General features: G+C 47.4%; 1 protein-coding gene across 3 annotated transcripts in view; it reads right to left on the bottom strand.

Annotated features, from left to right (window-relative positions):
- Ldlrad3 (low density lipoprotein receptor class A domain containing 3) overlaps positions 1-26,620 on the bottom strand; it is a 237,112-nt gene that overhangs the window by 10,730 nt on the left and 199,762 nt on the right. The window lies entirely within an intron of this gene.

Below are 26,620 nucleotides of genomic sequence, written 5' to 3'. Positions count from 1 at the left end.
CTGGCTCCCATAAGCTTCCTCTGACCTCCACATTCAGTTGGTGGCACGTACATTCAAACACACATACACATGTACCAACAATAAAATGGAGCAGAACTGGACTGTTTGAGTATTTTAGGGGATCTGCGACACGAGTTTATCCCACCGTGGTTTACAAACGCTCTTCTAAGCTGTGCTTCCTTTCTCATTCCCTTTACGGCACCTTTCTTTTTCTTTGTGGATTTAATGAGGCCACTGCAGCAATCCTTGTTAATGGTTTGTGTTTTCTATACACTATCCAAGGAACCCGCAGCTGGGTTTTTACCTAGAAGGAATGCTGTAGCTTTAGTGCCTCTTCTTACATCGATGATGTACTGCCAGTTAATTCCTGTTTATGGAACGAGATAAGGGTCAAGGTGCTTTCCATCAACCCATGCTGACGGCCAGCTTCCCCGCCACCGCCACCCCTGGCTGGAAGCCTGTCCTTTCCTAGCACATTCCCTTGGCACCTGTGTAGCAAACCAGCTTCAGACCCGCTTCGGTCCACCGGATTCTGTCTGACGGAGGCAGGTGTTTGTCTTAGTGCTCAGAGCTTCCAGCTTGCACTTGATATTTTCATCATAAAGAGCCACATTAATTACTAAGGCTAACCATCAATGCTGGCCACAGACGGAGTGCTCCCCTCCTCCCTCCAACCAAAGGTCCACTAGCTGAAAACGTATTTTACACTGGTGTAGACGGGGTGGCGAACCTTTTCTGTCAAGGGCAGGATAGTAAATACTGTATGCCTCATACACTACCCAGTGTGAGCCATAGCTCCTCAACTCTGCCTTTGGAGTATGAACTTAGGGGAGAGGTGCCTGGCAGATTAAGCACTCGCCACTCATTACTAACAGCTATTATTATAGAGCCTCTACTAGGCCAGTGTTTCTTGTGATGATCCCACAGGTCTGAGGAAATTTCATGAGCCTTGCTGCTATGAGGACACAGGATAGAAAGTACTCCATTTTCCAAAAGACCGCTTTCCCCTCATTCTGGAGGCCATCTTTTAACAAACCTGAGGGGGCATCCCTGACCTTTGGATACATGCTGGAGAAAGTTCGGGGGCTTCCGCTGCCATCTGGAAGGACAAAGCTTATGCGTGACTGTCTCGGCCCTGTTCCGATCCTGCAGCAGCAAGTCCCAGCTTCCTGACCGCAGCAGTTGGACGTCCAGTGTCACTGTTACTGACAGGAGCCTACAACCGCACCTGATCCTTAGAGGAACGAGTGACGCCACAGAAAGGGCTGAACGACACCCAGAGCCTCCACACTTCTCAGGACCAAACAGCAGGCGCTGATCCTGTTTAGGGAGCCCAAGGTTGCTCTTGTTCACCACATAGGCGAGTAGCTTGCAGTTCCCTCAGTAATCAGTTCATCAGAGCCACTTCTGCCCACAAAACCTTATTACCCAGGGAAATGCTGAGTGCGCACACTGGCAGCTCTGAGTGCAGAGAACTATCTGAATAATTCAGGGAAGGGGCTGGTGACGGAAGCATTCCACCCAGGGCTCCCACGGGCAGTTTTATTAGCCACAAGCAAATTCACTGCTTCTTGAGTTTCCTGAGATGAACAAGATGACCCATGGCCCTTGCGTCCTGCAAGGCAAGGCTGTTTATTTTGTTCTGGTCCCAGCGCCAACAGGACAAGGATGTTTGACGGGGAACCCAAGGCCAATCAGAATCCCACATCATGAGTTCTGCTGTCTCAGTGCTAGAGTCTTCCCCGCCAAACCCAGCCGACGTCACCTGTACCTTGCCCCCAACTCCCACTCTCTAGTCCCCTTTCCAAATTGTTACAGGATATTCCTGTAACAAAACCCTCAGAGGCTTCCTTAGGCCAGTCCTCCAAAACCCTCAGAGGCTTCCCAGGTGCTCATACAAAGCAGGAGTCAGGCCCAGCATCACCTTGTCCCGGTGGTCGTTCTGACTTTCAGTGTTGCCTCTATCTGTATCCTGTTGCTACAAACCCACAGGCTTTCCTGCGGTGTTTTCAGGACACTAAGAGTCCGTGAAGCATCCACTTTCAACCTCATAGTTGCTCTCTGGGGGGCAGATGGGTAAATTCCCAGGTCCCATTGTCACTACTCATTGTTATACACGGTATCAACTGTCCCTCTTCTCCTGGCATGTAACAGGATGGTGGAATGTATTCCGCTTGCTCATCCCTTGTACAACGCCTCATGCCTCAATCAACTTCTGGGGGAGGGAGGCGGAAGTTCTCCATCGGTAGCAGTAGGATGGCTTGGAAGTGTCGTCTTTTGCTCACCTGTCACGTCCTCCTTAGTGGGTCTTTACTTAGAGTCACAGGTAAGACATGTCCCAGGTCATATGGCCCAGGAGTGATGGAGCTGACACTGGAGCCCAGGTCCACGTGACCACACACAAGAAAAACAAACAGGATAAAAATAGGTTTCACTGAACAAACCTGTCAAGAGTGTTGTTTCAGAGCATGGGAAACCAGAGCTGGGGGAAGTTCAGGGGTAGAATATTCAACAAGCATGTGTGAGGATCTAGGTTCAATCCTCTGTATCAGGGAAAAAAAAATCAAACAATGAAAACCTATCCAATGGTTGAATCAACTCAGGTTATAGAGGAGTTGGTATCTGTACATCAGAACACAGCTCCATTCTTCTAGAATATTCCTCTTACATGTTTGGTGGGGGCAATGACACACCTTCCTGGGAATCCAATATGGCCGAAGTGAGAGGGCAGAGCAGTTTCCTCCTATGGGGCTAAGACACTGGCACGAGGACCTGCAGCCTGGGCCTGGCTCTAGCCTCCCCAGCATTTCCAAACTTCCCATCTCTTAGGGGCAGAAACCCAGCTTCTTACCCTGGTCCAGGGCTTTCCCACATGCTGGCTGCGCTAGCCAAGAACAAGGCACTCATGGTCCTTCAGACATGTACTGCTTGTCTTGTGCCTGCAAATGCTGGCTCCCACAGCCTTCTGGATTAGAGAAGGAGAGAGAGAGGGGGGGGGATCTAGGTTGGGCACTTGGTGGGCAAAGTGTCACTGAGTACCACATTCTGACCTTTGGGTGTTTCTACCCTCCAGCGCTCTGCTGGTGCCTCCACTGGCCTGGACCAGGAGGAGGTTGGCTGCACAGGCTGGGGAAGCCAGCGCCACACAGGGAGGAACACACAGGCCTGTGAGAAGAGGGGCCGCTGTCACTGTGGTGACACTGGTGTCACTGTGTTTGTGAAACTCTCTACTGTCTCCTCTGTTGGAATCAGGTGGATCCTTTCCATGTCACCTTCCTGCTATTTTTACAGCAGCATCTCTCACCAGGCAGGAGGTCAGGGCTTCAGGCGTGGTGGTGGGGGGGCACTACTCAGGATGCACCTTCCTTCAGAGCACTTATTTCATCCTGAGTGAAACGAATGAAGACTGCCCAGAGAGAATAGCAAGGGAGTCCAGCCACAGCCACTGTCCACGGTGCTCCGGCAGACACTGAGGCAAACTGAGGGTAGAGAATGCTAAGTGTGTGTGTGTGTGTGTGTGTGTGTGTGTGTGTGTGTGTGTGTGTGAGAGAGAGAGAGAGAGAGAGAGAGAGAGAGAGAGAGAGAGAGAGAGAATGGTGGTTCAGAGAGGCTGAAGCTCTCTCTCACTGGCGTGAGTAGTCCTTCACAGTCAGTTAAGAGAGTAAGTCTACCTTCTACTTCCTTCTACTTGCTCCTTAACTGGAAGCAGAGGCACAAGCGAGGCACGCTGTCAGTCACTAATTGTGCCCTTGCTGATTTGGGCCCACTCTTTTTGGGATTATCTTTGGTTTTCTGGATTGTTCAGAGACAGCAATCTGCTTGCACATCTGTCCAGAGCAAGCTACTTTCCTGGGTTGGCTGCAGCAGGACAGAGGTGTCTTCACACAAGGTCATTCCCTTGTTCATTCATTCCCTCTGATACTGCCCTGTCTGTCCTCCTGTCTCCCCCCGGAAATGCAGCCCTTGTCTCTAAATGGCCTAGATCCCACTTGTGCTTCTGAGTTCCCAGCACAGCCTGGGCTGTTCAATATTCAGCTTCCCCGCCTTGATCACAGTGACTATGAGGCTCAGGGCACTGGATGTACGGACAGGTGTATTTAGTTGAACAGAGGCAGGGTGCCCAGAGGTTAGTGCAGGTGTGTGAGTTTTGGGGACAGGGTTACCATTCCTGTTTGCCAGGAACTATATGGATGATTTAGGGCCAAACTTGCCTGTAAAACTGGGTTTCAAAGCCTGCAGCCACCAGAGTTGATATGAACATTAAGACCATTATTATTACTTTTAATTGAGCCGAGTGAATTCCTAAGAGTCTGCATCCAGAGCTTGGAGGTGACACATCTCTAGCACCCCTACCACAAGTTCCCTGAAGGCCACTAGCCTTGAGGAGCTGTCTCGGCTGCTGTGAACCAAGGGCACCCCTCACTCACCCTGACTTTCCTGTTTAAAACAAACATCCTAAGGCCTCATCGCCTCTGGATCCTATTCGTAGCACATGTCCTGTCCCAATTTAGATGCAGCTTGAAAAAGCTTAATCTAAAGGGCAGACCAGCAAATGACTGAATCAAAAAGGGAGCCATGAAAACTCCACTGAACCATTACCATGGCAACTCAAATTGCTAAAATTAACCAAAAGGGGAGAGGGGTGATGGGAATGCTGGGGCTGCAGAATGTTAGACCACAACCAGAGCTATCTGGGCCCCCAGCAAGAGGGACGTTGGCGGGAAGTGGGGGGGCATTACCAAAATGACCCCAGAGGCTGCTGAAGGGGTCCAGAGAGTTGGGAGAATAGGATCTAAGACCATCCTCACAACAAAACGAAGGGTCAGGCAGAGGAGGAGGGGGAAGAGGGACAGAGAAGGAGTCCCAGGACTGAAGGCAGACAGGCAGCTATCTCCATGAGATTTCAGTCATTCCGTGGTTAAAAGTTTCCAGTATTACTCTCCCCTGATGTGTGCCTACCACTAGAAAAATGGGGGCAGGTCTTCCCCGAAAACCAGGAACTCCACATAAACTGTCAATGGGTATCCTTCCCTTAAATCTTTTTAAATATCTTTCTTTCTTTTGTATGGTGTGTGTGCATGCATATGTAAATGTGTGTGCATACTTGAGTGTGAGTGTGAGCATGTGTGTGCAGATGCACATGTGTGCATCTAGAGGACAACCGGGGCTGTTGCTCAACTCTGCCCACTTTGCAATTCTGAGATGGTTTTTCATTGACCTGGGCCTTAGTCGGCTAGGCCGGCCAGTGAACGAGCCCCAGAATCCCTGTCTCTGTCCCCCACCCAGTGCTGAGACTGCAAGTGTACACTACAGTCTCCAGCTTTTTACATATGGATTCTAGGGACCAAATTCAGGTCTTCACACTTGCACAGGAAGCACTTTGCCAACTGAGGCGCCACCCCAAAGTCCCCCTTTCTCATCAATCTCTAACCTGCTCACCCTTAGGCCATTCCTGAGGACAGCGAAAGCCTGAGGTGGCCTGCGAAGACTCTGTGACCCTGGATCTAGTCAGCTGTGCAGAGGAATAGCCTAGAGACAACCAAGGGAGTGAGCTGGCTAATGGCCTTTCAGTCAAGAATTGGGCCCAGGGCAGTTACAGAACTGGCTGGAGGGTTAGGCATTTAATTGGCTATTTAAGGTGGAAGAGGACTTTTCTTTCTTTCTTTCTTTTTAATGGGAATTCAGATTGCTTTCAAGACTTCATGATGAGTATAATTGGGAGCCGGGGCCTAGGTGGCCTTTTCAGAACTCTGTTCAATTATGTAATCACTTAAAAAAACATCAAGAGAAGAGTGCTGTGGGCACGGGGAGCAGGAGTCCCTTCCCCTGCTGCCACTGAAGGCCACAAAATGGCCTTAAACAAAGTCAGAACAATCGCCAGTGAGAGGCAGCCCAGGAGATGTGCAGGTGTGCAGCAAACTGATCTACCAGAGTCAAAGGCGGGAACTTGGAGGGAGGAGTCCCTCTTTGGAGCAAGGTGGAGCTCCAGCAATCCTGGGATTCCTCCTCTCAAGACAATCTCAGCTGCTCCTGCAAGCAACTTAAAATGAATTTCTGTGCCTCCCAGAACTTGCTGAGTAAGGGCTGTGCAGAATTACTATTTCTATTGCTTACTGTATCTATTTACCTGGAGTGTTTGGTGGAAGCTGTAAAATTAAATGCTTAGCAGACATTCTTTAAACGCAGTGGTCAGTTGGTTTCTGGGCCAGTAATAAGGCCTGCTGAGTTACAATGCAATGGTTTATTGAGCCCCCTGTGACAGCGGCCAGGGCAGAATATGCTCACCCCAGCAGGATTCAGGAGCAGGGGACTTTGATCAGCTGGAGAATATGGCATAATCACCCACAGATAATACTGCAAGGGAAAGGTTCACCCAATAAACTGGGGAGAGAAAAATCTATGTCAGGCTATGTCAATGCAAATAAACTCTCATTAGCGGGTGCCGAGAGAACAAATATCCTCCAGTCTCAACAATGATCCTCCAAGGGCACCTCTGGTCTCTGCAGATGGAGGCTTTGGTGGCAAACTGGGTGAGGGCTTTCATTTATGTTCAACTCAGGGTCACAGCTTCCTTATTCTGCTTCCAAGTGACCACTGTTGGCTGCCTGGCACCACATAAACTCTTTAGCTTGTCCCCCCACTTCCTGTCTTGTCCTTCTCTACACTGTCTCCACAGTTTTCACACCCTATCTAGAAAGTTCTTTTCCAGAAGAAAATAAGCCCATGGCACAGTCCCTGCTCTATGGCCAGAGAGCCGATGGCTGTATGAGAAACCCAATTTCCTAACAGTGGCCAAGAGAGTGCGCTAGAGCTCACCTTTTAGTGTTCCACAACCTGAATTTTGGGGCATATCGCTTCCAGCACCCAGGCTCTAGCCACAGCTGGTCAAAGTCTGGCCTAAGGCTTCTTCTTCTTCTTTTTGTTTGTTTGTTCCTGTCCTGGGACTCACTTTGTAGACCAGGCTGGCCTCGAACTCACTGATCCGCCTGCTTCTGTCTTCCAAGTGCTAGGATTAAAGGTGTGCACCACCACCTCCCAGCTGCTTGTTTATGAAGTTTTATTGATACACCACCATACCCATTCATTTGTGAATATTCCCTCTGGCTGCTTTGGCACTCCACTGGCAAAGTAGCATAGTCATAATGGCGACTTTAAGACTCACAAAACCCAGAATATGATTGTCCCACTTAAGAGCTAATTCTGAAAAGTCAATCATAAATCATGAATAACTACCAGTGTAGAGAAACAGAGACATCAAGAAACCAATCAAGAGATCAAGGAGACAGGCTTTTGCTCACCCTACCCTGTTTTGAGACAGAGTCCATCTTTGTAGCCAAGGCCGATCTTAAACTTCTAATCCTTTTGCCTTTGCCCCCAGGGCACTGGGACTACAGATACACACCATGATGCCTGGCTGGCTCTTGCTTTTTCAGTTGTCTCAGAAGCAAGCTACTAAAATGGTCCTATATTTGCAGGAAATAGCAAACAAACTTGGTCTCAATATTAGCTATGAAGCCTTGAATGATGAATACATCTGTCTGCTCTCTGCCGCCATGGTCTCCCCAGTGGCTGAGCAGTACTGCCTGCCTGAGCAAGCCTGTCTTCCCCTTGGTTGTCTCATATTTATGTTTCTGAGACAAAGCCTTGGAGCGGTGGGGTATTTTGATGTTCTCTAAGACAAGGCGCTCCAGGCTTTATTTCAACACCAGGGGCTCCCTGGGCAGCAGGTCACAGAACCTGACTGTTCCGTAAAGGATGAATAACTACAGGGTCTGGGGCTATGAAGGATTCAGTCTTATCTGCTTGATTCTTTAAGGAGGAAATAAGGACGAAGTTTCCCTGGGGTCACATTAGATAGAATACAAGTATCCTTGCTGAAAACCCTCCAGACAACCAAGACAGTCTGGAGTTCAAGGCACACGCCTGAAACACTAACACACCACATAAAAAAGCAAGTGAAAAATCAAAGCCTTTCTGTTGCTTACTGCCCAAGCTGGCCTTTGCAGGAGGGACACGAATCCACAAGGATCCAGGTGATAGACAGGAGGGTGAACTGTGTGGAGAGCCAACAAAGCCCATTTCTTCACTCATTAAACATTTACCAAGCACAATCGGAAGTCAAAAGATGCTCAGTCACTGCTACAGAGGCTGAGTCATGACAGGACAGAGAAGGGACGCTGGGGACCTCAGAACTACCCTGCTAGTAATTTTATTTTATTTCTTTCTGAAAAGGCTATGTGTGCACATTTCAAAGCTGAAAAGGCAAGCAAGGCCATGAAGGGATAGGGAAGCTGCCCCTCATACATGCAGTCCATTCTCTTCCTTCCTCTACAGCAACCATCAGCTCCTGTATCTGCTTTGCTCGGTTTCTTTTCTAGTGTAGCCTACCATAAATCCAAATATTAGGAGATACCTGTAATTTTAGAACACTCTACCTTAGGAAAGCACAGCAACACTGATTTTAGAGACAGTGTCTTGTCTCTGTAGTACAGGCTGATCTGGAACTCATTTCCCCCAGTAGTTACTACTTATCTTGCGGGGAAAGCCTTTAGTATGCAAATATCCTGGTTTTGATTCAGCTTCCCCCTAATTTCAGCATTCATCAAGGATCTTATCTGCAGTTATTACTGTGTTGTTCTCATGGTGATACTGTTTTCAATTTCCTTCATTCATCTGCTTCTGGTTTTCATTCACTGGGAAATTTCAAGGTATCCGCCCCTTCTCTTATTTATTTATTTCCTTACTTCTCCACTTGTTATTTGGGGAGACAAAAAAAAAAATCTATGTTAGCTATGTCAGCATCAGATGGTCTCGTAAATGTTTACTCTTGACTATGAGCAACAGTCCAGTGTTCTCTGTGAGCCACATCCCCAACGCCATGCTCTGCCTTTGTCCCCACCAAGTTCAGGTGTGACTGGCCATCAGTGCGACAGTATTAAAAGGCAAGAGCTTTAAGAGGCAAATAGGTCAAAAGGGCTCTTCTGTGAGTGTGAGTAAGGCCCTTGAAAAAGTTGTTTTATACCGTTTGATGGGCATGTCCTAGTGCCAAGTAAAGACACCATTCCTCAGTTCTAGAGGACAAAGGGATGCACTGCCATCTGGAAAGCAAGGATCCACTGTCATTGGCCCCTTGTTCTTAGACCTCCAGCCTCCAGCATCAAACAGAACAAGACATTATTTATTCTATTGCACAGTTGTTCCAACTTTGTCCACAGGGAATGCATTCAGATCAACTCACATAACCTTTTACTGCCCTATCCCCCAAATCCATGCTTCAGTGTTTTTGTTCATTTGGGGACTATCTTGCGTCTAGAAGATGCTTCATATTCAGTTTGCATATCCCAGCCCCAGGCCTAGAGTTAGTGTAATAGCTCCACAGCGAGGGTGTTTTTTGCAAAGATATGTCATTGTTCATCGAAACAGGACCTCCCATCAACAACGAGCCAGGGAGGCGCTGACACCTTCATTCCAGCACCTCACAATGAGCTGAATTCTGTCAGAGGCTGTGAGAGGGATTGGTGGTAGATTCTCTCCCTAGACGGGCCTGTAAATGAGACAAGTCCCTGCCAGTAGTGGAACCCCAGGCTTTAAGACCCTGAGCCCGAAGTAAAATCAAAGCATGTTGAGAAGCCTGGGAATGAGGTTTCACCATTATAGGACTATCTGGTTATGTCTTTATCTAAGTCTCCTGAGAGAGGGTAGCTGTTCTCAGCCTGGTATATCCTTCCCAGCTCAGCCTACTTGCCCACATACTGGTCAACCCCCACAAGCCACATTTTCTCTGGTGCTTCTCCCTGACATTTCCCCAAGTGCTCTATTTAGAAATCAGGATCTTGTGTACCAGCCTCCACTTCCAGGCCCCCATACATGTCAAGGTACAGCCTATTCTCCTTGTGGAGTTACTGTTGCAATGCAGCTAGCTTCCTGTCAAGAAGACTTTGAACTTCTCAAGGGCTGGATTCTCATCCCAGTCATGGTTATAACCAGTCTCTCTCACTTCTAAGCACTAAGCTCAGCTTTACATCTATATATTAGGAACGCTATAATATCTGCAAAGCCAATTCATAATAATAAGCCTTAAATTATGGGTTTATGATCGACTAGCAGCCCTGGCTCTTAGCACACACAGCACCAGCTATTATAGGCACTATTAGCACCACTCAAGATTTTGTGAATGAATGTTCCTCTCTCTAATAAGGATTTAATTTTCTGGACTCCCGATGAGCTTTCTTTCCCGTTTAAGAATCTCCGAGTCAGAGCAAATGAGGAATTTCTCCTGACCAAAAGTCAAGGTTCTCTAGTTTAATTCTGTTGTTTCCATACGCCAACTCTCCCTTCTGGTGATACACTTACCCAGCACAACAGGGAGACACTGCCGTTCACACCAACATAAGCTCTATGCTGAAGGGCCAGGGCAAGATTCTCGCAGGCAGGGGAATGAACAAGATCATGCCAATTGTTATGCATGTCTGAAGTTTGCGAGCCACTGCTCATCCCAGCAAGGCCCCTCCTGCAATAGTATCTATGTCCACCTGACTGCACTAATTGCACACACACATGCAGGAGATTGCAGTAGACTCCGCTAATTCATTTTTCATGGGCTTCAGAGGAGGAAATCACATCGTCGGTCATGCTTAGACATCCCTTGTGGCCTCAACAGGACACACCTAACCCCAGCTGTTCTGAAGCATCGTGTCTGAAGGCAGAGAAACAAGCTGTCACCCTTGCTGATCTATAACAATTCCGGTAGAGTACGAGGAGACACTGCAATCCTTCCCGCTTCCATTTAGAATGGTTTAGAATGACTTTCCATTCTGAGGTCCTACGTCCCCCTCCCGCACCCTTGGCAGAGTCTCACTTTGTAGTCCTGGCTGTCCTGGAACTCACTATGTAGATCAGACTGGCCTCGAACTCACAGAGTTCCGCCTGCCTATGCCGGAATTAAAGGTGGGTGCCACCACTGACCAGCTCCCCATTTTGATGCTTAATGCAAAGATTTGGTGGTTTCCCACCATTGTTGCTTCTGCTTGTGCAGCAGAGATACCGTGGAAGGTGCCATGGGCTCTGTTGATAAAGGGCTGCTACTCAAGCATGGGGAACATGAATTTGAGTCCTGGCCCCCAGTAAAAAGCTGGGCGTAGTGGTACACACAGTCTCAGCTGGGGAAACAGAGACAAGCAGATCCCAATGGCTCAATGGCAGCCAGCTTAGCCTAACTGGGGAGTTCCAGGTGCTAGACTCTCAGAAAAACAAGGTGAAGATTGGCAAGACGGTTCAGTAGTAACCTTTACCAAGTCTGCAGACTGGGTTAGATTCCAGGGACCCACATGATGGACGGAGAGACCCAAGTACCCCAAAATGTACTTTGACCTCCACTCTTACACCTGTGTGTCCACATACATACACAAAATAAAATTTAAAAAAATGTAAAAAAGAAAATTTATTAAAAAAACAAAACATCAAAGTGGATAGCACTTGAGGCCCACATCTGAGACTGACCTCTGCCCTCTCCCCTACACTCATGGGTGCACGTGCACCCAGCCACACACCTGTACATACAAGCACTGCACCCCAACACTATGGAGTGTGAATAGTCCCTCATCACGTTTAACATTATGGCTGGAACCATTTCAGGGTTGATCTTATGCAGCCCATGACTTCCCACTCTTCAGTGATCACTTTTCATCAAGCAGAGAGGGGAAGGAGGAGTCGAAGGAACAGAGTGCCGGGGTTCGGGTTTGTGCCCGTGGACTATGGCGACACACTGCCAAAGGCAAGGATGCTCAGAGAGGCTAAAGAAAAGATCAGAGCTTTGTTGCCTAAATTTACCCTGAATTCATGAGTTTTGTAAGAATCAAGAATAAGGCAAATCTCAAGCAAACCTTGAGTCCTGGTAGAGCTTAGGAAACATATATTTTAGATTTAGAAAATTCTGGTCACTTATGAGTGAAGAGGGGACAGAGTTGGGAAGCTTAGAGGGAAGGCACTGCTATGCATGAGGGCTGAGATCACAAGAACAAGGGTCAACCTGGAACCCTTATCCCCTGGGGGACTTCTGCAGAATACTGATAGGCTAAACAAGGAGGAGAATGCCCCAAATAACTGAACCATCCCCTGGGAAACTGTCGAAAAGATCAGAACTGGGGGTGGGGGGTGGGAACGATGGATGGATGGACACAAAACACCTTCTAAGAACAACAAAGAACGCCAACACGACAAGGTCGGGAGACACATGGGTCCAAGAGAGATGGCAGGGGGTGCGTGGCTGCTGGTTGGCTTGTATCTGCAGGGAGAAGAGCGCTTGCTTCTCTGCACCTCAGTACCCGGTTTTGCTGCCCCCTGCACAGCTTACAGAGTCGGTTCAGATCTGACCCACTGTGACAGCAGGTTTATGACGGGGAGACTCACAGGGCATTCTCTATAGGCTGTCTGATTTCCCTCTGATGTGCTTGCTCACTGTAAACCACTTCTGTCTCACTTCAGTAAGTTTGCTCATCAATACACTCAGCTCCCAAATTGCTTTAATTACAGAACAAGGAAATTGCTTCACTTGGTGAAAGGTTCTTCCCCGTTCTGCTAATGGCAGTCTGGTAGTGTGCCTATGATGAGATTTTATTTTCATTTTTTTTTTAAAGACTGAAATCGTCAAGCTTAATGAGAACTGGAGAAAGGCTGTGCAGCCGGTACCCACTGAGTCCAGGCTGGGCTCTTCAGTGAACTGAGATTGCCATCAGAACTCATACACCCTTCTAGAATGTGGCCACTGACTTCAAAGAAAGGAGGTCAAAGTAGAGCAGTCTCTTTGGGGCAAGACCCTCAGAAATGGAACCTCCAAACAAGACCCAAGGCACAATTCACACTGCTCTCAGTCTTTTCTATGAGGCTTCTAGAAAGTTCTTTGTATCTATTCAAATATCACCTCATATGCAGCCAGGGGGCATTTCTTGAGACTTCTAATACTCAAATTTCGGTTCTTAGGCTGTGGATCAAGGCTGAATACAACCTCAGTTGATGCATTCTCCTGCCTGGGTGCACAGCCTGTATCCTGAACCAGGCCTACAGACAGTGCCCAGCCTTCACCACAGAGACTGGAGGCTTTCCCATTTGCTAGCTTTGCCACCCTGGAAAGTTGCTCGAACTCCCGAGCCTTGGTTTCCTGTAAAATGTGGATTAGTGGCGCCTGCTTCTGGAAGTATTGTTAGGAACAGCACAGCGGGCAAGCAGTGTAGGGTTCAGTAGACACCAGCGGTTCAGTATACATCAGTGGTTCAGTAGACACCAGAGGTTCAGTAGATACCAGTGGTTCAGTAGACACCAATGGTTCAGTAGATGACACCAGTGGTTCAGTAGACACCAGCAGTTCAGTAGACACCAGCGGTTCAGTAGACACCAGTGGTTCAGTAGACACCAGTGGTTCAGTAGACACCAGTGGTTCAGTAGACACCAGTGGTTCAGTAGACACCAGAGGTTCAGTAGACACCAGTGGTTCAGTAGACAGCAGCGGTTCAGTAGACACCAGTGGTTCAGTAGACACCAGTGGTTCAGTAGCTACAACAGCCAGCGCCATCCTCATCACCACCTCTGCTGCGATTCTTCACAACTCCTTCTCAGGGTCTGTCTGCAGTAAAAGTCCAACTTTTGGAGAGAAGGGCGGTGTAAATGCCATGTAATCTGTCATCCACAGTGGGGACTGAAATGGGTTCCTTCTCTCTCTCAACTTGGATAAATAGGGCAGTGAATGAGTAGTCTTAGGGCTAAAACAACCTGGGTCCAAAGCTCCCCCTGCCACTCAGTGGGGGAATAACTGAGCAGGATGTGCATGGGGGATGGTCCAGCACCACCTCGGGGTGAACACACACACTAGCCTGTAGAAGCCACTCCATCATAGGAAGATGGAGCTTCTCCATGTTCCACATCACAGAAAAGAATGCCCTAAACAGATAGCCACTAAAGGAGAGGTCATCAGCAGTTAACATCAGCGTGAACTGAAACCAAGTGGTATCCACAGAAATGCTGACCATGTCACAAAAATCTGTTTCATGATATTATGGATAGCCACGTGTGACACACCAATGGCTCAAAGAAACGAGAGAGCACACAATTAAGAAAAGAAGAACGGCACACGTAACTTTACATTTTGGGGAATATTTGTTGGGGCCGACTTTGCTAACAGTTTGAAGAGACTACAACACAACACTGCCAGCTAAAAGTTTAATTACACACAATTGCTTGCTGTGAGTTCCTTTCCCTAACGGTCTCATGCATATTCATCATTGTAATTATGGTAGTGAAAAAATCCACAACTAATTATTCCATGTTCCCCATCTTTCACATGCCTAGGATTTTTGCATAATTACTGTTGAAATTAATTGCAAGTTAGTTGATTTTATACTTTGTCCTTTTAAAACCTAATTGAAAATTAATTTAAAAAATAGGAGAGAGGGATCACCAGCCACCTACCTTCAGCCATTGTCAGATCTGGCCTCTTAGATGTTATGATGTGATGTAATGACTCTAGGCTGAATGGAGGGTTTCTCCTGTCAAGCTATGACAGAAAACCGGGCACCTCAGCACCTCTGAAGCTACATTTACGGGTCAGCAGTGAAGACATGATGGAGGGGAAGCCTGCTGGTGGTCTCTGGCTCTGTGTTTATCATATGATAACTAGGTAAGTCCATTTCTGGCCTCACAAGAAAACCAGTATGTGGTTTCATTATCGCTCCACCTTTACCCTCAAATATTTCTGTTTCCCATTTCCAAGACCTAACTGCAACTTGGCACTTAAGAAATTTCCCAGGAGTTACAGGCAAAAGAATTAAAAATAGTTCTTTCTCCCAGTTCTGTCATAGAACTCTGTTCTCACAATTTCTTTATTTGAGTTACTTTTGCTCATTTGTAAAGGACCAAGGGGACACATCTACTGAGTCTATCTTCTTTTCAATTTACTTTCATTTAAAAAATCTTTTAAAAATTATTATGGCATGGGAGGTCCTTCTGTCAATGTGTTGCTTTTATTGGTTAATGAATAAAGAAACTGCTTTGGATCTATAGCAAGGCAGAACTTAGGTAGGCTGGGAAGGCTGGGATGAATGCTAGGAGGAAGAAGTATAGTCTGAGAGAAGCTATGAAGCCGCCAGAGTCAGACATACCGAAATTTTAGCCAGTAAGCCACAGCCATGTGATAATACAGATTAATGGAGATGGGTTAAATTAAGATGTAAGAGTTAGCCAATAAGAAGGTAGAGCTAATGGGCCAAGCAGTGTTTAATTAAATGATATGGTTTCTGTGTGATTATTTTGGGTCTAAGCTAGCCGAGCGGCTGGGAACCAACAAGTGACCCTTCTTACTACATTATTATTATTATTTTTTGAGTACATGTGTGTCTGTGTGTATGTATGTGCTTGTGTATGAATGTGCACCTGCACATGACTGCTCCAGGAAGGCAGAGAGGGCTTTGGACCCCTGGTGTTGGAGTTACAGGTGGTTGTGTGGTGCTACATGGGTGCTGGGCCCTCTACAAGGGCAGTAAGTTCTCTTAACTGCTGAGCCGTCTCTTCAGCACCACAGCTGGACAGAGAAGGACAGAGCAAGAAAGTCTTTCAAATCCAGTTAGAGGCTGAGCAGGTGTCTCTTCCCACGACACTGTGATCCCTTCCCATTATCCTGCCATGCCATGATTGTGCCAGTCAGATGACATCTCCTGCCAGCCACAGTCTCTTGGTGACACACTCTTCTTAATCCTCAGTCCTGGGAGCTGCTTGTTATGAAGTAAGTGTCTGAATCATCCCCCAATCCACATGTCAAGGCTCTGGTGCTAACGTAGCAGGGTTTTGGGGAGGTGATATGGTTTAGATGGAGTTAGAAGCTGGGGACCCTCGTAGGGGGATTAGTATTCTTAGAAGAACCATTAAAGAGCTTAATCCGGCTCTACCCAGTGAGGACACAGAGAGAAGGTGGCGGTCTACAAACCAATTAAATCTTCATCAGGGACCAAACTGGCAGACACCTTGATCTTGAACTTCCAGCTTCTAGATCTATGAGAAATGAACTCCCGGTGTTCAAGCCACTCAGCCTGTGCTATGGGTAAGTCCTTGGGAACAGACTAAGGTGGTTTTCTGCAGCTTTGCCGAATGACCTTGATTATCACCTCCTACAGCTTGGACTGACTCAGGGTCAATCTATGAGAGGGAAAAGGAAAACTTGGAAACCAAGCCAAAATGGAGAAGACACAATGGCACAGGGTACACAGGAAACTGGAGGAGTGCGGTGAAAAGGTTAAGTCAGCACACACTAGGCATCTGCTGCAAAGCAGCTGGGACGAGCCGGAGTGTGGCCATAGAGCAGGAACCAAAGCATCTGCCAGCCAAGCAGTATGCTAATGGAGCCCTCACTGAGAGTGTAGAGATGCCGTCAATCAGATCACAAAGCTGAAGAATGAACCTGCCAGTTACCGAGCCACTCAGGAGAACACGCCGCAAAGCAATTCACACAGCACAAAATCATTGATTTTTTTCTTTCCTGTTTTGAGTCCATAAAAACATCTCCTTTAAAGGTGACTTTACTGATCTGAGCCTTCAGTAAGACGAGAACAAACAAATCATCTCCTAAGAAGCTCTTGAAATGTGGGGGCTCCTTCAGTGTTCAGGTAACAGAAACATGAGAGGTATTTTAAGACTTAGGCGGTGTACCTGCGCCTTCATTTCCTTCACATGTGTAAACACAGACTTCCATTTCAGACGAGCCACAGAGCTTACAGGGACCAGTGCCCAAGATAAGAACATACTGCAAGGAGGCCGGCTGCTGGGAAGCAGCCCTGCAGACAGACAGACAGCTGTCAGGCGGGAGTCCTAAGGGTCTGCCTCTGAGGGCAGAGCCAGTCTGACTCAGAAAGCAGGAGTGATGGACGACAAGAACAAGCGGCTGGAAGGCTCAAGCCACTCTCGGCTCACATCGGTCCTGACTTTTGATACTGAAAAATGTCAGCCGGGTGCCGCTTTGTGAAAGAGCTCCCACTATGAAGAATATTTACATTCTGTGAAAGCAGGGCACCATTTTCTTAGGAGAAAAATGTGTGCGTGACTATGTGCACATTTCTTTTGTTCACACACACACACACACACACACACACACACACACACACACACAAAGATGTCGGAAGGCTACACATTAAAATGATAATGGTGGTCAGGAGACGGCTAAACTAGAGACACTTTCTGTATTAATTTATTAATTATTGTATAATGAATCAATGCCTCTTCTTCCATCCATCTCAGGTCTATCATCTGCTCCACAGGAAGCCTTCCCTGACATTCTTGATGAGGAAAATTCCTCTCCCGGAGAGTGAGTTCGACTTCCTCACAGCCCACTGTCTACTCACTACAGTCGTCTACTAGCATGTACCTTCCGCACACAGGGATTGTGATCACAGTCGTCTACTAGTGTCTACCTTCCACACACAGGGATCACGACTATAATTGTCTACTAGTGTCTACCTTCTACAGCACAGGGATCATGGTAGGGATGGATTCGCTCTGAGCAACAGCTTTGTTTTATAGCAACAATGACAATAACACTAATGCCCTCAACTGTAGCAACAGTAACAAGGACAGCATGTAGCCGAACGTGTAAAAGGGGGTGAGGACGCGAGTCGAATAATCCCAAGCTAACTTCAAAAAATTCCAGTTATTATTATTTGTTTTTATTGTAAGGGGAAAACTCATGGAACAGGAATGAGAAGCCCAACCTCAAGGTGTATAATGTGGGAACAAGAGAAGGAGAGCTGGGGTGGGAGGGGGCTGCGGTTTTCTCTGGGTACCCAAAAGGTCACGCCCTAACCTGGTCCAGCCTCTTGAAGGTCATTGACTGAAGGAGGTTCCCCATCAGACAGCAGTGGGGGTAACTAACATATCTGAAAACCCCGGATACTAAGGACTCCAGATGCAGTAAGAAGGCTGTGGTCTCCATGTCTCTGATGGGGGAATTCTCACACAGAAAGGTTGTATCCTCAGCACAGCTCACACAGACTCCAGGCACAGACAGTCCAGAATGGTGCCCAGGAAGAGGGCCTCCGAGTTCACACTCACCATGAGGATGCTTATCAAGCAGGTAAGCCCAGCATTCAGGGATGCCTACTGAATAAAAGATTGTGCGTGCATCCCTTTTTATAATCCTGAGAAGGTTATCTCCACTTCTGGATTGTGGGAAATGAGAAAAAAAATCACTCCCTGAGGAATAAAATAATTTTTTTGGGAAAAATGTTCTAATACAGACAGACAGCTGTGCTCCCCCTAAGGGGGGAGGGGAAGCCCCATTCATTCAAGTCCCCATGTTTTAATTTTCTTGAGTGCAGAAGGCTGCAAAGACCGGCAGGATTCAAGGCCATTGTCTTTGGGGCTCAAATTTCCATAGCTGGATATAGACAGGGTTTCTGATTCCACATAAGTAGTTAATCAAAGAGAAAGACAATTCTTCATGCGAAAATCCTTCTGATCTTACATCAAGAGAGTCAGGCCCTGGAGAGCGGAGGAGTAATGGCTGCGAAGGCTAAGACATGCTAGGCACTTTGTGTGCTGTCTGAAGGATTTGGGTAGAGTCAGGCAAGAATGGGACATTATCATTTCTGCCTTTAAAAAAACAAAAACAAAAAGCCAGAAGTGGCTCTATTTGCATGGATTTAGCAGGTGACTGTCTGTGGAGCTAACAGGCCCCACGTGCATTGTTATCTGGAAATATTTAACGGATTAGGACCGTATGCACTGGCAGACAGACCCGATTTAAGTTTTTCACATGATAGGAATCCTCCTGGGTCAAACTCAACATGCTGGCACCATGCCAGGTTAAAGTAGGAGATGGAAGTGGCCTAATTCAGGTCTCTCCATTCATTTCCAACCAAGAAGGCAAGCGGCCTCTCCTTACAGCTTATTGTTTCAGGATTAGCGGATGTAATGCCAGTGGCAGGCTGAATACCGATGAGACAGGGTGCAGGGGGGCCTCCCTCCATTATGCGTTTGATGTAGTTAAACTGCCACCCCATCCAAAGCCTGCGGAAGCCACTGTATTTCGCCAGCTTGGCCTACAAATGGAATACAGACAGAGTACTCCACTGGCTGGTGATGAACTGATCCCTTTCCCACTCCTTTACGCATTTTAAAACCGGGAAGGAAAGACGTATTTTTCTCCCAATTCCCTTGGGCCTTAGAGTGAGAAAAGAACACATTTCCGACCATTTCCACCGTTCTTGGCTCACGCCAATGATATTAACTACCTCAGTGAAGCCAGATGCATCTATCCCTGCCAAAGCCTCCAAGCAGATCCAGCTACCAGGCAGCTGCGAAACAGCCCAGCAATCTGTCAGGATTTAATTAGGCCAGCTTTTTGGATGGGGTGTGTTCCCCGCCCCACCTTGGAATAGACATTTTTGCAAAAAGTTAGGATGGCTGACTATAGCATACAGTAGCTTGGCTTCTGGAATCCTTTGACAGGTGGGCAGGAGCAGAGAGTGGATCCCTTTTCTTTAAGGGACCAATCCTAAAGACACAGCTCAGATATTGACCCACAACAGTGACTTTTATGCACAGACGGGGATTAACAGAATGATGGCATCCTTGGCCTCCAAGTCCAATTACGTACCTCACTGTCTGGGTGACTGAGGTGGGGAGGTACAGAGGGATTAAGAACAGGTAAGTGGGTAACACACTTGCCAGGGAAGCATGAGGACTTGAGCTCAGACTCCAGAACATACATGAGAAAAGCCGGGTGTGGCATGTGCTTGCAATACTAGGACTCGGGAGGCAGAGACAGGCAGACCCCTGGGGCTCACTGACTGGCTAGACTTAGCCTCCTTGTTGAGTTCTAGACCAGCGAGAGACACTGTGTTAAAAAAAATACCATGGATGTCTTGGGAGGAATGTCACCTAAGGTGGACCTTTGGCATCCTTATGCGCAGGAATATGTGTGAAATCACACAGACATTTGTGCCAGCACCCCTCCCCCCAAACCCCAGTGACCCCAGATCCGGCCCTTGACACACAGGCTCTGGTGGAGCGGATCACACCTGCAGCCACTTTGTGTCCTTCAGGCTGGCTTTCAGGCTCATTAGTCATTTTCTCTCTGCTTGACAATGTTCACTTTCTATTCAGTTATTCTTCCCAGCCTCTGAGCCTTCCTAATGAAAAGCTCCTTGAACGTTCAAAAGGGATTAGATGCTGTGACTTCAGGGGACAGCAATAGAGGATCAGTGGGAACAACACAAATGGCCAATAACAAGGGATTAGCCAGACCCTGCACAGTGACAGACAGTGGCCAGGTGTGACTGGAATCGGCAGTCTTCAGGGGGTGCCCTGAGTCCACAGAAGTAGGGTTTCCACACTAACGTGAGACACAAATAGTCTATTTTAAGAGGACCCTGGTAGGAAAATAAGAATTAGCTCATTTTAAACCTACTGCTATTGTGGGCGTGGGTAACGGTGAAGATGCTACAACTGTGCCAACATGGACGGTCCACACACCAATACCATTCCTTACGCGGTTTATCTGTCTTCCTCACTGCAGTGATGGAGACTATTACAGAAATATCGCTGCTCTACTTTACAGCTGGGAGAGACTGGGGCAAAGAGTGCGTGTGTGGTGCTTGTCCAGCACTGCCAGGAAGAGACACAAACTCAGCTGTGTGCCCTGCTCTCAACTCCACTCTCAATCCCTTCAGCTTCCTGCCTTTTCTATCGAATCTGAGCAGCAGGGTCCACGTCACCTTGGTTACCACTTACTGCATCACACATAGATCTTGACATTATCTACAGAGTGAACAAGTCCATGACTCCCTACATCAACAACGACACCGCCTTAGAGACCTGAAGAAACTCAAGCTGAGATAGGCTACAGAGTCCTTTGTTCTTCTGGCTTAAGGGTGTGGCTGAGCCGGAAGACAATGGGGATCATGCTGGATCTCTGGCTGAGGTGATGGGGTACAGTGTGGAAACCACGCACCCCTGGATAACAGGTTGTCTGTAGTCACCAATACTCCAAACACGTGACAGAGAGCATGACACCTGGCAGTGACACCGGGCTGCAAAGTGGCCCTGGAGGTACAAAGTCACTGGAGGAGACACTTGTGAGGGCACCTGGCAGAGGTTCCTGAGTCCGTCTCTTTGCAGATACTCTCTGGAATTAGACTTCCCTGTGCCACTACAGGGTAGGCTTGGGTGTGTGACCTGTTTGGGTTGTAAAAGAACTGTGAGTGGTCCCCTTCTCTGGGTAACTAAGACAAGAAGGGGTTGTTCTAATAATCTATAATGGACTTGCAAGGTAAGAAATCCATTTTTTTTCTAAAAATTATTGAGTTTTGGGACTATTTGTTACCATACATGACCTGACATATACTGACAGATACAGAGATGTAGGCCCACACCTAAGTGGTTTATCATGTCATGAAGCAGCAAGCTACACACATGAAAGCAACACAAAGAGAGAAAAAAATACAATATTTAAGCAGCTAAAGCCAGATATGATACTAAGTGATGTATGTGAATAATTTTTGAAAAGCCAAGCTAGACTCTTGATTTTTATCATCTTATTGTATGGGTGTTTTATTTGTATACAAGGCACATAGCATGCCTGCTGCTCCCACAGGCTAATAAAGACCCCTGGGTCCCTGGAGCTGCAGTAATCAGCACCTCTGAACTGCTATGTGGGTACTGGGAACTGAACGCAGGTTCTCTGAATGAGCAGCAGCGCTCACAACCGCCGAGCCATCGCTCCAGCTCCATGTGTGTGGGTTACTTTATACTAACTTCTGGTGCTACCTCTTTATGACAACATTCACAGTTTACAATTCCCCCTCTTACATGTGAATTATGACACTGAGCAAGAAATATCAGGACAGGATCTCTCAGCAGGCAAGCTGCAGAGGTAGGACTGGAATCCAAGTTCATTAGTTCTCCAAATCCTGAAGGCCTTTCCCACAGTACACAGGGGTTTTGCTGGCCAGGGAGCCTGATTCAAAACTGTAAGAGGCCTGAGTTGGCTGGAGTGTGAGGGCTGCTTAGGGTGCCAGTGTCATGGAAACTTTTGAAGACAGTGGGTTTTATTTCAGCTCCATTCTTAAGTGATCCTTTTTAGGAGGGATTTTGTGGGAGGGGACTGTGACAGTAAACAGCAGGCACAGCAGCCACAAACGTGGAAGAGGAAAGTTCCCCCTTGCACACAGTAGAGCAAAGGCAAGAGGCCACTGTGCAATGTGTCAAATAACAGGCTAGCGAGTTTTGTCTTATCTCCAGAGTGCTCCGCAGCAGGGATGGGCAGCGATAAAGACAGTATTGGGGGGACTCTGGTGGCTAAATATGAGAAGAGCCACAGCAGAAAGAGAGCGAGTGGCCAGGCAGGAAGGAAGCAGATCTGAAAGGAGACGCAGGCTATGGAAGTTTTAAGGTAAGAAAGTAACAATTATCTGCAGGAACCGATGGCCACTGGGATCAATCATACATGCAGAGCAACTCATAGGATGTCTGCGACAACCCCAAGGATGCAGGCTCACATCCATTTTACAGAAAAAAGAAAGGAGGTTCCAGGAAGTGAAGTCATGTGCTCTGGGCCACACCCACAGGGAGAACGGCAACTTGGATGCTTGAATGCTGTTCCCTTTGACTGCACAGCCAGTGCTTAGAACCACCGCACAGAGAGGGCCGGCAGATCTACAGCCTTGTTAGCTGGCCACGTGCCTTCGACCTCCTCTTGGAACGGGACCACTGCTGTCCCGCCACAGGGTGCCAGGCAGCTGGTGTAGGAAACACTGTCTGCATTTGCAGCTTGTAGAGGACTGGCCGGCTGCGCTACCACCCACCCCCTGGACTGAATTCCAGCCGTCTGGGAGAGCAGGAGAAAAGAGAATCAATCCTATCTGGCTTCTCAGACAGGCACCATGCGGCTTTGCTTTGAAGACCCGGGGCTGCATTATAATTTAGCCCACAAAGGGACCTTGGGATGCCTGCGTGTGACCCAAACCCATCCGGATGGCACCTCTGCTGCCCCATCAGCTTTGTGGTTGACCAAAATGTTAGAATTAGATTTTTCAATAAATGGCTCATCCCGCAGTTTTCCTGCTGAGAAAGAAGTCAGGTCACAGGCTTTTGAAATGTCACCCCTGCATCTGAGCCTCCAAAGCCGAGAGGCAGCTACAGAGAGGTTCCGCAGGCCCAGGCCATCTGCTGCATGCTGAAATACTTGAAAGAACCCTTTCTCTTACAGTTCAGTCTTACAGTGCATGGGTAGCTTCAGCTCGTGGTTGGCTCTCACCAGCAAGTTCTTGGAATTCCTCCCCACTCCACCCCTGCCCCCCAGAGCAACTTAAAGAGTCTAACAGATGCGTGAAGCCTGGTGAGGGTAACATTCTCTGACTCTCCTAGAAGCAGCCATTTCCCCTGATTTCAGAGAGATCGGATCTTTGGGTACCTCCTAGCACTTAATTTATACTATTTGATTTTGTTTGTCCTTGTTCAGAATTGCCCGCTGTCTTCCCACAGCGGCAGAGGAGCCGCCCTTCCTGCCTGCTGCAGCTGTCTGAGACCACTGGCTGCTCCTCTAGAGAATGGTTCTCAACCTTTGGGTCTCGATCCCTCTGGAGCTGAATGACCCTTTCACAGGGGTCACCAAAGACCATGGGAAAACACTGATATTTACAATACAATTCATTAACAGTAGCAAAATTATGGTCATTTATGAAGCAGCAACAAAAATAGTAATTTTATATTTTGGGGTCACCATAACACAGGGAACTGTATGAAAGGGTCTGAGCATTAGGAAGGTTGAGAATCACTATTTTAGAGGACTATGGCTCAACTCCCAACATCAACATGGTGGCTCACAGAAGTCCGTGGCTCTCGTTCCAAAGACTCTGATGCCCCCTTCTGGCTTCCAGGGGTACCACACACACAGACACACAGCCAAAACACCATACATGTTAAAAGAGAGAGAGAGAGAGAGAGAGAGAGAGAGAGAGAGAGAGAGAGAGAGAGAAAGTGTTTTGAGTCTTCATGAAACTGCTACCATGTTGGAATGTGGTATTTGGAGGAGACTGGGTCCATGTTTCTGGACCATGGTTACCCATAACTGGCTCGTACTGATGTGAGAGCTATGGTGTGTATGTGTGTCAATTGCTTTACATAGGAAACCTAGTCCTAGCTACGGAATCCCTCTAGTGGACCTGCTGCATGGCAGCCACCCTGCATCACCACCCTGGCTGTCCCTGCTCACTCACACTCAAGGCTGGACTTCCTATTTCCTAAGCCTAGCGTCTTTCTCTTCATTTTCCTCCTTAGTCTCTGGAAGGCCTCTATTCATTATTTCTGAGAAGTTCTTTACAGTATAGAGTCTAAGTCAAAAGTCTTGCCTTGTCCAATGTTGTTAAAATGTTTGAGATCATCTTGAATTTTGCACCCTTCTCAAGACCTGCTTTTATTCCTGCTTTCGTTTTTAATGCCCTCTCCAGACACTTTCGCATCCCTCTCTTCTGTGGATGCTCTGCAGGCTCACGATGATGTGCTAACATGCTGTACGGTCATTCACTGATGAAATCTCACGGCCCCTTTCTATCTAAAAGGCACGGTTCTTTAGTTTGCGGGAAATGGTTTTCAGTTTTTTTCTAGAGTTTCCTGCTATTTGCATGTAAATCTCCTAACCAGGTTCTTGGTTTCTGTCTTATTTTCTATTCCTTTGTGATCTTGTACTTCCTGGGACATAATCTCAGATTGATTTCCCAAAACCTTTAATGTGTTAAAATCTCTCTTGAGTTAAAAATGAAGAAAGCATCCTGGATTTACTTCAGGATGCAACTTTCGCAGTTATCTCCCAGAGCTTCCGCGGTGGCCTGTGTCCTCCAAGATGCTATTTTTCGAGTGTGTGTGTGTGTGTGTGTGTGTGTGAGAGAGAGAGAGAGAGAGAGAGAAAGAGAGAGAGAGAGATCATGTGTGTAGTGTGTATGAGCCAGTCTTTCATACAAATGGTGGGCTGATGATTTTTTAAAAATGGCTTTGATTTTTTCTAATTGTGTGGGTGCACACATACATACACGGACTCAGATGCTGAAGAGACCAGACTCTGGTGCTGGGTTCCTGGAACTGGAGGTAAAGGTGGTTGTAAACTACCCAAAGTAGGTACTGGAAAATGAACTTGGTCCTTGCACTATGCATTCTCAACCACTGAGTCGTCTCCCCAGACCATGGGCTTCTTAGTTTTAAGAATGGGGCCCTATAAAGTCCTTTTGTGATTTGGTGGCTGTGGGTTTCCCAATCAGGTGAACAAGCTGGAGATATCTGATCCCCAAAACTGGTGAATTTTCCTGCCAATCCTTTCCTAACCCAAGTTTTGGAAATTGATTTAAGAAAAAAGACTAGTAGTTTGAGGTTCATTTTATTAACTTGCATCAAATTCCTGATTTCAAGTGGCTGCCCCTTCCCTCAGCAGTCTCCATGTCTGGTATTCGGCACACATTTGCTCTCCCCTCACAAGAGAGCAAATTCTGGCTGCCTGCCTGGTGCACGGCAAGGAGCGGCAAGCAGGAAGGCTTGTGCAGGAGATTTCAACCAGGCTTCCGGCTTTTTGGATCCTTGTTTCCAGAGTTATCACAGGTTGCAATTCCTAGGCCTTCTGGAAGGAAACCTGGAGGCTTCTTGGTTCTCCTAAACGCCAACTGAGGATTCTGTTTCCCGAGCCTGAAGTCGGCTACTGTCTATCTTTTTCTTTTCTGGCTTCCACATTTTTGTTACTATTTTTTCCACGCTAGCAGATTTACCCTTTAACAAGTCATTTTATTGAATGTCTAGGAGGAAACAGGAGAATGTGTGTGATCGAGCTGCCATCTTAAATGAGAAGTCTTAGAGGCAGGCTGCCCCATCGTCCTGCCATTTACCTCCCTGAATTGTCTGGGGCAGCAGACTTTGCAGCAAGGACATTAAGTGGATTCTGTTCATGGCGTGCGGTGGCTACCAGGTACACATGCTTTCATTAAGAAAAGAGCGCAGACTACGGATAGAAACAGAGGGGTTAATTCCTGCTGATTGCCACTCCTTGCGATGCCTGGTCTCATTTGTAGCCTCAGGATAAGACAGTGCAGCCCTATATACTTCCAGGGTTCTTAGCAGGATCAAACAGGATAATGGCTGTGAAAGCCCTTCAGAAAGCACAAAGGCACAGAAACCCAAGGCTTCGCTGTTGCTTAAAACCTCACTTTCATCGCCCGGAACTCAACCGGAAGTTATTTTGGTCTGTCTTCAGGACAGAGGCCTATCTCAGGAATCACACAAACCATCGCATGGCATTCAAAAGACGCCCTTTAGTCACACAGACCAGTGGCATGGGGTAGCGCTTCTTACTCCACTGGTTGCATCTGCAGAGCCAGCCAGGTTCCATGCACCCACAGCAAACAGTAGAATCCAGGATAGGGTCTTTTGCAGGGAGCCCATTCCACAATGAGTCTGTTTCTAACTGAACTATTTGCCATTCCGAGTGAGGTCAGCAACACTGGGAAAAGCGAGTGAATCCATCTAAACAGTGGATATATTCCAGTCATTGAAAACAATGGAGCAGCAGCGGCAAAGGCGACCCCACAAACAGATGTCCAATGCTTCT

The sequence above is a fragment of the Myodes glareolus genome, chromosome 10 (genome assembly GCF_982192425.1).
Source record: "Myodes glareolus chromosome 10, mMyoGla1.1, whole genome shotgun sequence".
NCBI classification, from domain to species: Eukaryota; Metazoa; Chordata; class Mammalia; order Rodentia; family Cricetidae; genus Myodes; species Myodes glareolus.
The sequence above is the reverse complement of the archived record's forward strand: the minus strand, read 5'-3'. Positions and strand labels throughout refer to the sequence as shown.